The sequence below is a fragment of the Salvelinus fontinalis genome, chromosome 37, assembly GCF_029448725.1.
Source record: "Salvelinus fontinalis isolate EN_2023a chromosome 37, ASM2944872v1, whole genome shotgun sequence".
NCBI lineage: Eukaryota > Metazoa > Chordata > Actinopteri > Salmoniformes > Salmonidae > Salvelinus > Salvelinus fontinalis.
The window spans coordinates 29,486,145-29,495,638 of record NC_074701.1 but is presented as its reverse complement, the minus strand read 5'-3'; the positions used below and the strand labels follow the sequence as shown (position 1 = coordinate 29,495,638).

The 9,494-nt window shown below is 43.5% G+C and overlaps 1 long non-coding RNA gene across 1 annotated transcript; it reads left to right on the top strand.

Moving 5' to 3' along the window:
• Positions 1 to 2,118: 2,118 nt before the first annotated feature.
• LOC129835981 (uncharacterized) lies at positions 2,119 to 5,162 on the top strand. Its single transcript, XR_008756588.1, has 2 exons — positions 2,119 to 2,342; positions 3,047 to 5,162. It is a non-coding gene; the product is annotated as an uncharacterized LOC129835981 (long non-coding RNA).
• The last annotated feature ends 4,332 nt before the right edge of the window (positions 5,163 to 9,494 follow it).

Sequence of the window (9,494 nt, the reverse complement as noted above, 5' to 3'; positions counted from 1 at the left end):
TATTAGAAAGCATATAAGATTTTACTCCGCATTTTTTGCAATTTCATGATATCAAAAAATATTTATTATCTGATATATATATATATAAAAAAAGTATATATATATTTTTTTTAAATCTTAGATTTATACTTGAACTTAATGGTAAGATTATTTCCGACGGTGTGCTTACGTTGGATTCATAAAGGATACTGAGCATAAAAAATCTTGCTTATGCAGGTTCTAAGAAGCCCATGTGTAACTTACACACCTGTGATCTATAAATCTCAAATTAACTTCAAATTGACAGCACCTGAACGTGCCTTACAATCAGCGATTTCCCCTTATAGAATGCTAGCACAAATGAGGCTTTAGTCAGGAATAGCCATGGATTATCATGTGCAAAAAAGTCATTCCGGTCTCTGAAAATTCTCTCGCTTCTAAAAGTACGGTTTTCAATGTCTTCCAATAACGCAAGAACAGTCATGGTTACTTTTTCTAATTTAACACACTATTTATATAGAACATCGCATCCTGTTAATTCAAAGCACCTTGCATCTGGCAATTAATTCCTCACACCTTTAATTGATCATTCCTAACAAATTGTTCATGAAGCTAATGCAAAGTTCACCACAGGCTTGGAGGCATATGCTTCCCAAACTGCAATACCCCTACATAACCAGCAGGAAAATCACTTACGTCAAGTCTAGACTTTGCATAGAGATAAGATCATTTCCACGTCAAAGTAAGGTTTTATAAACTACTTATATGTGGTTTTCTGCGTAAGTCAGACTTAAGATCAAAATTGATCGTAAGTCCATTTTATAAAAGAGGCCCCAGATACATACTGTAACAGAATCAGCGGACACAAGGACATTTTATAAAGAAATGTTTTAAAGGAAATGTTTTAAAGGAAATGTTTTAATGTTTGAATAATAACGAGACACAGTCAGTAAAAAACCCTGCTCCTAAATGACAAAGCCCAATTAACACCCACAACAAAGTAATAAGTACAAGAGCATCAGACATACCTGCTCAATGAATCATACTCCTAATTTTCTCCCCTCCTACACTTCTCCCCTCCTCCTCCTCTTCTCTCCTCCTCCTCTTCTCTCCTCCCCTCTTTTCCTCTCCACCCCTCCACCTCTCCTCTCCTCCTTCTATTCTACCCTCCTCCTCTTCTCTTCTCCCCTCCTCCTCTTCTCCCCTCATCCTCTTCTATCCTCTTTATCTTCTCCCCTCCTCTTCTCCCCTCCTCCTCTTCTCCCCTCATCTTCTCCCCTCATCCTCTTCTCTCCTCCTCCTCTTCTCCCCTCTTCCTCTTCTCCCCTCATCCTCTTCTCTCCTCCTCCTCTTCTCCCCTCTTCCTCTTCTCCTCCCCTTCTCTCCTCCTCCTCTTTTCCTCTCCTCCCCTTCTCCTCTTCTCTCCTCCTTCTCTTCTCCTCTCCTTCTCTTCTACTCTCCTCCTCCTCTCCTCCCCTTCTCCTCTTCTCTCCTCTTTCTCTTCTCCTCTCCTTCTCTTCTACCCTCCTCCTCCTCTTCTCCCCTCCTCCTCTTCTCCCCTCCTCATCTTCTCCCCTCTTCCTCTTCTCCCCTCCTTCTCTTCTCCCCTCCTCCCCTTCTCTCCTCCTCCTATTTTCCTCTCCTTCTCTCCTCCTTCTCCTCTTCTCTCCTCCTTCTCTTCTCCCCTACTCTTCTCCCCTCTTCCTCTTCTCCCCTCTTCCTCTTCTCCATCTTTCTCATTCTTTTCCTATCTGAAGCTGATCAGCATGTAAGTGGTGCTTCACTGTGAAAGGCTCAATGTTGCATGGTCAGCAGAGCAATGCTGCTTAATGTCATGGACTCGCATTAAGGAAGATCTGATCTGCGCGTCCGTGTGTGTGAGAGAGAGTGTATGTGTGTCCGTATGTGTATGCGTGCGTGCGTGTGTTTGAGTGCGTCTGTGTGTGTATCGGCTCGGAAAATTGCAGCAGAGATTAGCTTTCTACAGAATACAGTCTTCTCAGACATGGGGACGTGTCATCTCGATTAGCCTATCTGTCATAATGCCTCTCATTCCAGAAATGGAACCATTGGGCAGCACTTAGCGGGATTGCCTGCATTATATCACCAGGGTGGAACGACAGCCCCTCCCTTGGTATCTAGCCCTCCCTCCTGCTCTCCATCTCTCCTTCCTTTCCTCCCTTCATTTCCTCCCTCCTCCCCTGCCCTTGTTTCTGCTGACTCACTCCTTAGACCAATATGCTCTGTTGCTCTCCGGAGGGCTCTCATCTCTTCTTCCCCTCTTCCTCTCTTCCCTCTATCTTGTCTTCCGTCTTTTCGTGTCTTCAGCTGGGTGACTCCCAGGACATGATGCCTCCCCTGAGGTAAGCCGGGATGATGCCTGCATGCTTGCATGCCTGACTGCTTGGCGTGTGTACGAGAAGCTGATCATTACAAAGATCCTGCTGCAGCTGAAGCTTGTACAAATGTTTTCCCTCTGCGTTCAGAATGTTTGTATTCCAGAAGAGATATTTGGATGTCATTTTCATTATTATAGCTAACAAGCAGTGAATGCATGCCCCACATATCGTACAGAGGCTGGCTACATTGTGAAGTTGTAAGAGAAGTGTGTGTGCTTGTGTGTCTGTGTGTGTGAGCCTGTGTGTGTGTGTGTCTGTGTGTGTGTGCACTCTTCACTCTGCAGTTGAGTTTATTGATTTCCTAGCCACCTGCTCCCAGTCAAATATGAGATGATGATGATATATGGATTACGTGGAAGATATTGAACCGGGTAGATACGGCTGGATGGTCTGTCCCTGTGAGGGTTAAAGAAAAGGGCGTAATGACAAAAGAAAAACCTTGGATTTCACACCTTTGAAGGCCCTTAGCTGCTTCTTGCCTTCCCAATTTACACTGAAAAGGAGCTCCTGATCAGTGTGGGCAGCACCTAGCAATGTGAAGACAGAAATCTTTTTCAGCATGAATGGACATTATACACTATTTTGTTGAATTGGATTTGTTATAGATCTTCATTGGCTGCCACTTTTCCAACATATTTTCTTCCCTTTCTTCCTAAACAACCATACAGAAAGAAAGAAAGGAGAAGCCATATGGGGATGAAGAAGTTTCCGGAAAACCAACTAACAGTTTCTCAGCCACTTTCACAACTAATGCTCATTCCACCCTTTCTATGTTTAGCTGTTTCTATGTTTATAAACTACATCCCATACACGCGTCTTGAATAATCTACCCGTGAGGAGATAATCCATAGAGTATTCTAATATTACCCACAACCCTTCAGCAATTTTTTGGACCACAATAAAAAATGGCATGTTTGTATGATACTGTCTAAATACTGCCATGCAGATTCAATTGAATTGAGCCCTTAGTCTTGATATTTTGGTATAAGACCCTTTTCAGCAGAAAGTGGACAAATATTTTCACTAGGTGTGCCCTGGATGTGGCTCCATTGACAGCTCCTGCTGGGCACATGGTGGGCCGGGGTGGGCAGCTCCTACTCTCTCTCTCTTCTTCATTAGGACCAGACAGATGCTGAGACAGCTGTGGAAGTGTTTGATTCAACACCTAACTGCCTCCAGCAGCAGCCTCACAGTGTTCACTGATTCCCATTCATCCTGTTCTACCTGGCCTATACGCCCCCAGCACCCAGAGAGGCTGAGTTGTCTGTGCCTGACAGAAAATAAACTCTAGCCTGCTCAGTAATTGGCCGAAGTGTCATGCATAGGGGAACTCCATGTATTGCATGGTGGTTCAGGTGTCCATAGTGGTCTCTGACCTACAGTATATAATTACCATGGTCTTGGATTTGCTTCTGCCAGGGCGGAACATCACCTAAGCACTGGTGAAAATACTTGAAACCCTTTTAAGTGAACAGCTAAAATAGTTTTTTATATACTAACCATGTTATCAATGAAAGAATCGGGCTTCAGGAAGAAGCATAGCACAATTACAGCCGCCGTGAAGGTTTTAAATGATATAACTGAAACCCTTGACAAAAGCAGCACTGTCTCTCTTTTTATTGATCTCTCGAAGGCTTTTGATACAGTTGATCATGCTAACATGAGGCAGAGAATGTCGAACATAGGTCTTTTGGAGCATGCAGTTGCATGGTTTGCAAACTGTCTGTCTGATAGAACTCAGTGCACTCAATTTGATGGGATTACGTCTGTTAAATTGTCTGTCTGTAATGGTGTGCCCCAGGGCTCTGTAATTGGTCCCCTCTTATTCACTATTTATATAAATAATTTAGACAAAACAAATGGCAAAATGCGCAACTGAACTTTTATGCTGATGATACTGTTATTTATTGTTGTGGCTCGTCTCTCACAAAGCTTTCCTGAACTTGAAAACTGCTGTTTAACCTGTTTAACATACCTTGTGTCAATTGAACCTTATTCTGACAAAACTAAACTAATGGTGTTTTCTAAAGCAAGAAATAGACCTCTGAACCTTTTATTTACTACCTGTCAGGGCAATGAGATTGAGGCTGTAACCTCATATAAATATCTTGGACTTTTTATTGATGACGGCCTCTTTTAAATTGCAAATTCAACAACTTACAAAACAAATGAAGCTGAAGTTGGGATTTTATTTGAGGAATAAGGCCTATTTTTCTTTTGAAGCCAGAAGGAGACTAGTATCAGCTACATTTATGCCTTTACTAGACTATGGTGATATTTTATATATGAACGCTTCCGCTCAGTGTTTGAGATTAATTGACACCCTTTACCATGGAGCATTGAGATTTATTTTAAACTGTAAAACCCTTACGTACCATTGCACTTTATATACCAGGGTTGGCTTGCCTTCTCTAGTCACTGGTAAGCTCAGTCACTTTATAAAGCCATTTTGGGTTTACTACCATTTTATTTGGGCATTTTTATTCTTCAGAAATGTGGTGAGTACTCTCTTCGTTCGCAAGACTTTATCCTGTCTGAACTGAATTTGGTAAAAGGGCTTTTATGTACTCTGCGCCATTGGCTTGGAACGCCTTACAAAATACTTTTCAACTGGAAGAACTCGTCCAGATTGGTGTTTTAAATCATTGATGAAGGATATTAAGGCTGATTCCTTGACCTGTCAATGTTTTGAATTTGCTGTTTTATGATTTTGTTATACTCCTGTGATTTCTATGGGTTTTTTTTCTCTGTCTGTAAAAATAAAAATGTGTGGGTTGACAGTAAGAGACAGACTCTGCATCTGTTCCTATATCCACAATGGCATTCTACTTAGAATGAAGCAACATACGGGCATGCTCTCTATGTGGCATGCTAGTATCCATGCTTACTTGAACATGGACACTGTTGTTTTACCCTGCCTTGTGGACAATGTTTTTGTGGACAATGTAATTCCTGTTGTGTTGGTATGACAGTAACACTTTACTGGAGGCTTGTCCTGGGAACCTATCGGGAGAAAACCTCCTTGTGACTTTATTGATCCACTTTTATGTCTAATGAAGAATGAAGAACAAAGTGAAATATAAATATCAAATATTTTTCATCACTCCCTCTTCAATGTGAGAATTTTTTATGGCCTTACAAATTGCTTTTTTACATGTAGGTATTGTATTTCTCAGATTATATTTTATGATACAATTCAGAGAAAACACTGAGAATGTACTTCCTGGTTTTTTGAGAGAGTGAATGTGAATTTGTCTGTCTGTCTGTCTGTCTGTCTGTCTGTCTGTCTGTCTGTCTGTCTGTCTGTCTGTCTGCATGTCTGCATGTCTGCATGTCTGTCTGTCTGTCTGTCTGTCTGCATGTCTGTCTGTCTGTCTGTCTGCATGTCTGTCTGTCTGTCTGTCTGTCTGTCTGTCTGTCTGTTTTAAGGAGTAAAGTAGATAACATTCCTCAAGAACTTGACATTTAGGAATAATGACAAAATGCTTTCACAATTACAAAAAAAGGAAATCAGAGGCAAAAATTCCTTTATAAAGAAAACCAATGTGGCTTTCTTAAGTCTCCCGAGCTAAAGAACCATTTCTGCAAACAATTACAGGCAGCGATGGTGTTAGCTTGCCTTTATAATGCCTCTGGCTAGGGAAGCATCCATTTTGAGACGTTACCTTTATTACTGTGCAGGAACAAAGAGCCTCATAAAATCTGTCATTGTTCCTGTTGCCTGTGAAGGAGGCACTAGTTTGCTCTACTATGCTACTTCAGGCTAAGAGGCACACCATCTGAATATCCATTCTGTCTGTCCCCTGTGTACAACAAACGCTACTTCTGGCTGGCTGGTCCATTGCCCACCCATTGATGAAGTGTTTCCAGCTTCTGCTAATGTAGGGAGTGAGTCTCTCAACAACTGAGATTTTATGTAATATTTACCAGTGTTGAATATGCCTCCTGGCTATTGTAAAATGTTCATTTGGATAATTATTCAACATGTTTTATTTTACCTTGCTCTAATCATATTCGGTCTGCATAAGAACACCCAAAACTGTGTAAACATTCCAATCATGTAAACACTCCGACTTTACTATTACAAACATACATTTTAAACAGGTAGAGCTGGGACGGATAATGATCGAGACCCCCTTGACAAGTGGCAATGATGGAGGAGCCATGTCCTCTCAAGATGCTTTGGGAGCTCCCAGAGCGGGAGCCCAGTGAATTCATTATGCTGCTGGTCATGGCTCCCATGGCATTTCGTCTTGGTTTGGAGGGAATGTGGAGTACGGGCCACTACAGCTCTCTCTCGGCTCTCTCTCTTTCAGCTCTCAGAGACTGGGCAGCTCTGCTTCTTTGGCACTATGAGTGGTAGCTAGCTAGATACAGTGCATAGCCTAGTTAGAGATTGGCCTCCTGAGGCTAGATAGCTTCGTTTGGTAGTTTCTTTTACAGGTGGAAAGGTAGTTAGCAAGGGTACGGACTGACATTTCAATCTTTCTGAAATATTATGTTACAGAGTTTATGTTCCAGTTTATGTTATTATGTTACAGAGTCTGCTGGGAGGAGCTCATTGCAGGACGCGCTCATTGGAATGGCTGGAATGGAATTAAATGGAATGGATTTGTGTTTCAAATCCAATCAAACTTTATTTGTCACATGCGCCGATTACAGCAAGTGTAGACTTTACCGTGAAATGCTTACTTACAAGCCCTTAACCAACAGTGCAGTTCAAGAAGAGTTAAGAAAATATTTACCAAGTAAACTAAAATAAAAAGTAATAATAAAAAGTAACACAATAAGAATAACAATAACGAGTCTATATACAGGGGGCACCGGTACCGAGTCAATGTGCGGGGGTACAGGTTAGTCGAGGTAATTTGTACATGTAGGTGGGGGTGAAGTGACTATGCATAGATAATAAACAGCGAGTAGCAGCATTGGTCAAAAGGGAGGGGGGGGGGGGTCAATTTATTAATTGTTCAGCAGTCTAATGGCTTGGGGGTTGATGCTGTTGAGGAGCCTTTTGGTCCTAGACTTGGCGCTCCAGTACCGCTTGCCGTGCGGTAGCAGAGAGAACAGTCTATAACTTGGGGGACTGGAGTCTCTGACAATTTTATGGGCTTTCCTCTGACACCGCCTATTGCATAGGTCCCGGATGGCAGGAAGCTTGGCCCCAGTGATGTACTGGGCCCTTTGCACTACCCTCTGTAGCGCCTTGCGGTCAGATGCCGAGCAGTTGCCATGCCAGGCGGTGATGCAACCGGTCAGGATGCTCTCGATGGTGCAGCTGTAGAACCTTTTGAGGATCTGGGGACCCATACCAAATCTTTTCAGTCTCCTGAGAGGAAAAAGGTTTTGTTGTGCCCTCTTCACGACTTCCTTGGTATGTTTGGACCATGATAGTTTGTTGGTGATGTGGACACCAAGGAACTTGAAACACTCGTCCCGCTCTACTACAGCTCGTCGATGTTAATGGGGGCCTGTTCTGCCCGACTTTTCCTGTAGTCCACGATCGGCCCCTTGTCTTGCTCAAATTGATCGAGAGGTTGTTGTCCTGGCATCACACTGCCAGTTCTCTGACCTCCTCCCTATAGGCCATCTCATCGTTGTCAGTGATTATGGCCAAACACGACTCAAACACCATCATTAAGTTTGGGTTAGGGTTAGCAGTGTCGTCAGCAAACTTAATGATGGTGTTGGAGTCGTGTTTGGCCACGCAGTCGTGGGTGAACAGGGAATACGGGAGGGGACTAAGTACACACACTTGAGGGGCCCCAATGTTAAGGATCAGCATGTGCTGTTGCCTACTCTTACAACCTGGGGGCGGCCCGTCAGGAAGTTCAGGATCCAGTTGCAGAGGGAGGTGTTAAGTCCCAGAGACCTTAGCTTAGTGATGAGCTTCATGGGCACTATGGTGTTGAACGCTGAGCTGTAGTCAATGAACATACGTTAGGTGTTCCTTTTGTCCAGGTGAGAAAGGGCAATGTGGAGTGCGATTGAGATTGTGTCATCTGTGGATCTGTTGGGGCGGTATGCAAATTCGAGGTGGTCTAGGGTGTCCGGAAGGATAATGTTGATGTGAGCCATGACCAGCCTTTCAAAGCACTTCATGGCTACTGAGTGCCACAGGGTGGTTACCTTCACTTCTTTGGGCACAGGGACAATGGAGGTCTTTTTTTAACCTTTATTTAACTAGGCAAGTCAGTTAAGAACAAATTCTTATTTTCAATGACGGCCTAGGAACAGTGGGTTAACTGCCTTGTTCAGTGGCAGAACGACAGATTGTTACCCTGTCAGCTCAGGGATTCGATCTGGCAAACCTTTAGTTACAAGTCCAATGCTCTAACCACTAGGCTACCTGCCGGTCTGCTTGAAACATGTAGGTATTACAGACTCGGTCAGGGAGAGGTTGAAAATGTCAGTGAAGACACTTGACAGTTGGTCCTCGCATGCCTTAAGTACACATCCTGGTAATCCGTCTGGCCCAGCGGCTTTGTGAATGTTGACCTGCTTTAAGGTTTTGTTCACATCAGCTATCGAGAGCGTTATCCCACAGTCATCCAGAACAGCTGGTGCTCTCGTGCATGCTTCAGTGTTGCTTGCCTCGAAGCGAGCATAAAAGACATTTAGCTCGTCTGGTAGGCTCGCGTCACTGGGCAGCTCTCGTCTGGGTTTCCCTTTGTTGTCCATAATAGTTTTCAAGCTCTACCACATCCAAAGAGCATCAGAGCAGGTGTAGTAGGATTCAATCTGAATCCTGTATTGAGCTTTGCTTGTTTGATGGTTCGTCTGAGTGCATAGTGGGATTCCTTAAAAGCGTCCAGATTAGTCTCCCGCTCCTTGAAAGTGGCAGCTCTAGCCTTTAGCTCGATGTGGATGTTGCCTGTAATCCATGGCTTCTGGTTGGGACATGTACGTACAGTCACTGTGGGGACGACATTGTCGATGCACTTATTGATGAAGCCAATGACTGAGGTGGTGTACTCCTCAATGCAATTGGATGAATCCCATAACATATTCCAGTCTGTGCTAGCAAAACAGTCCTGTAGTGTAGCATCCACGTCCTGTGACCACTTCCGTATTGGGCGAGTCACTGGTACTTCCTGCTTTAGTTTTTGCTTGTAA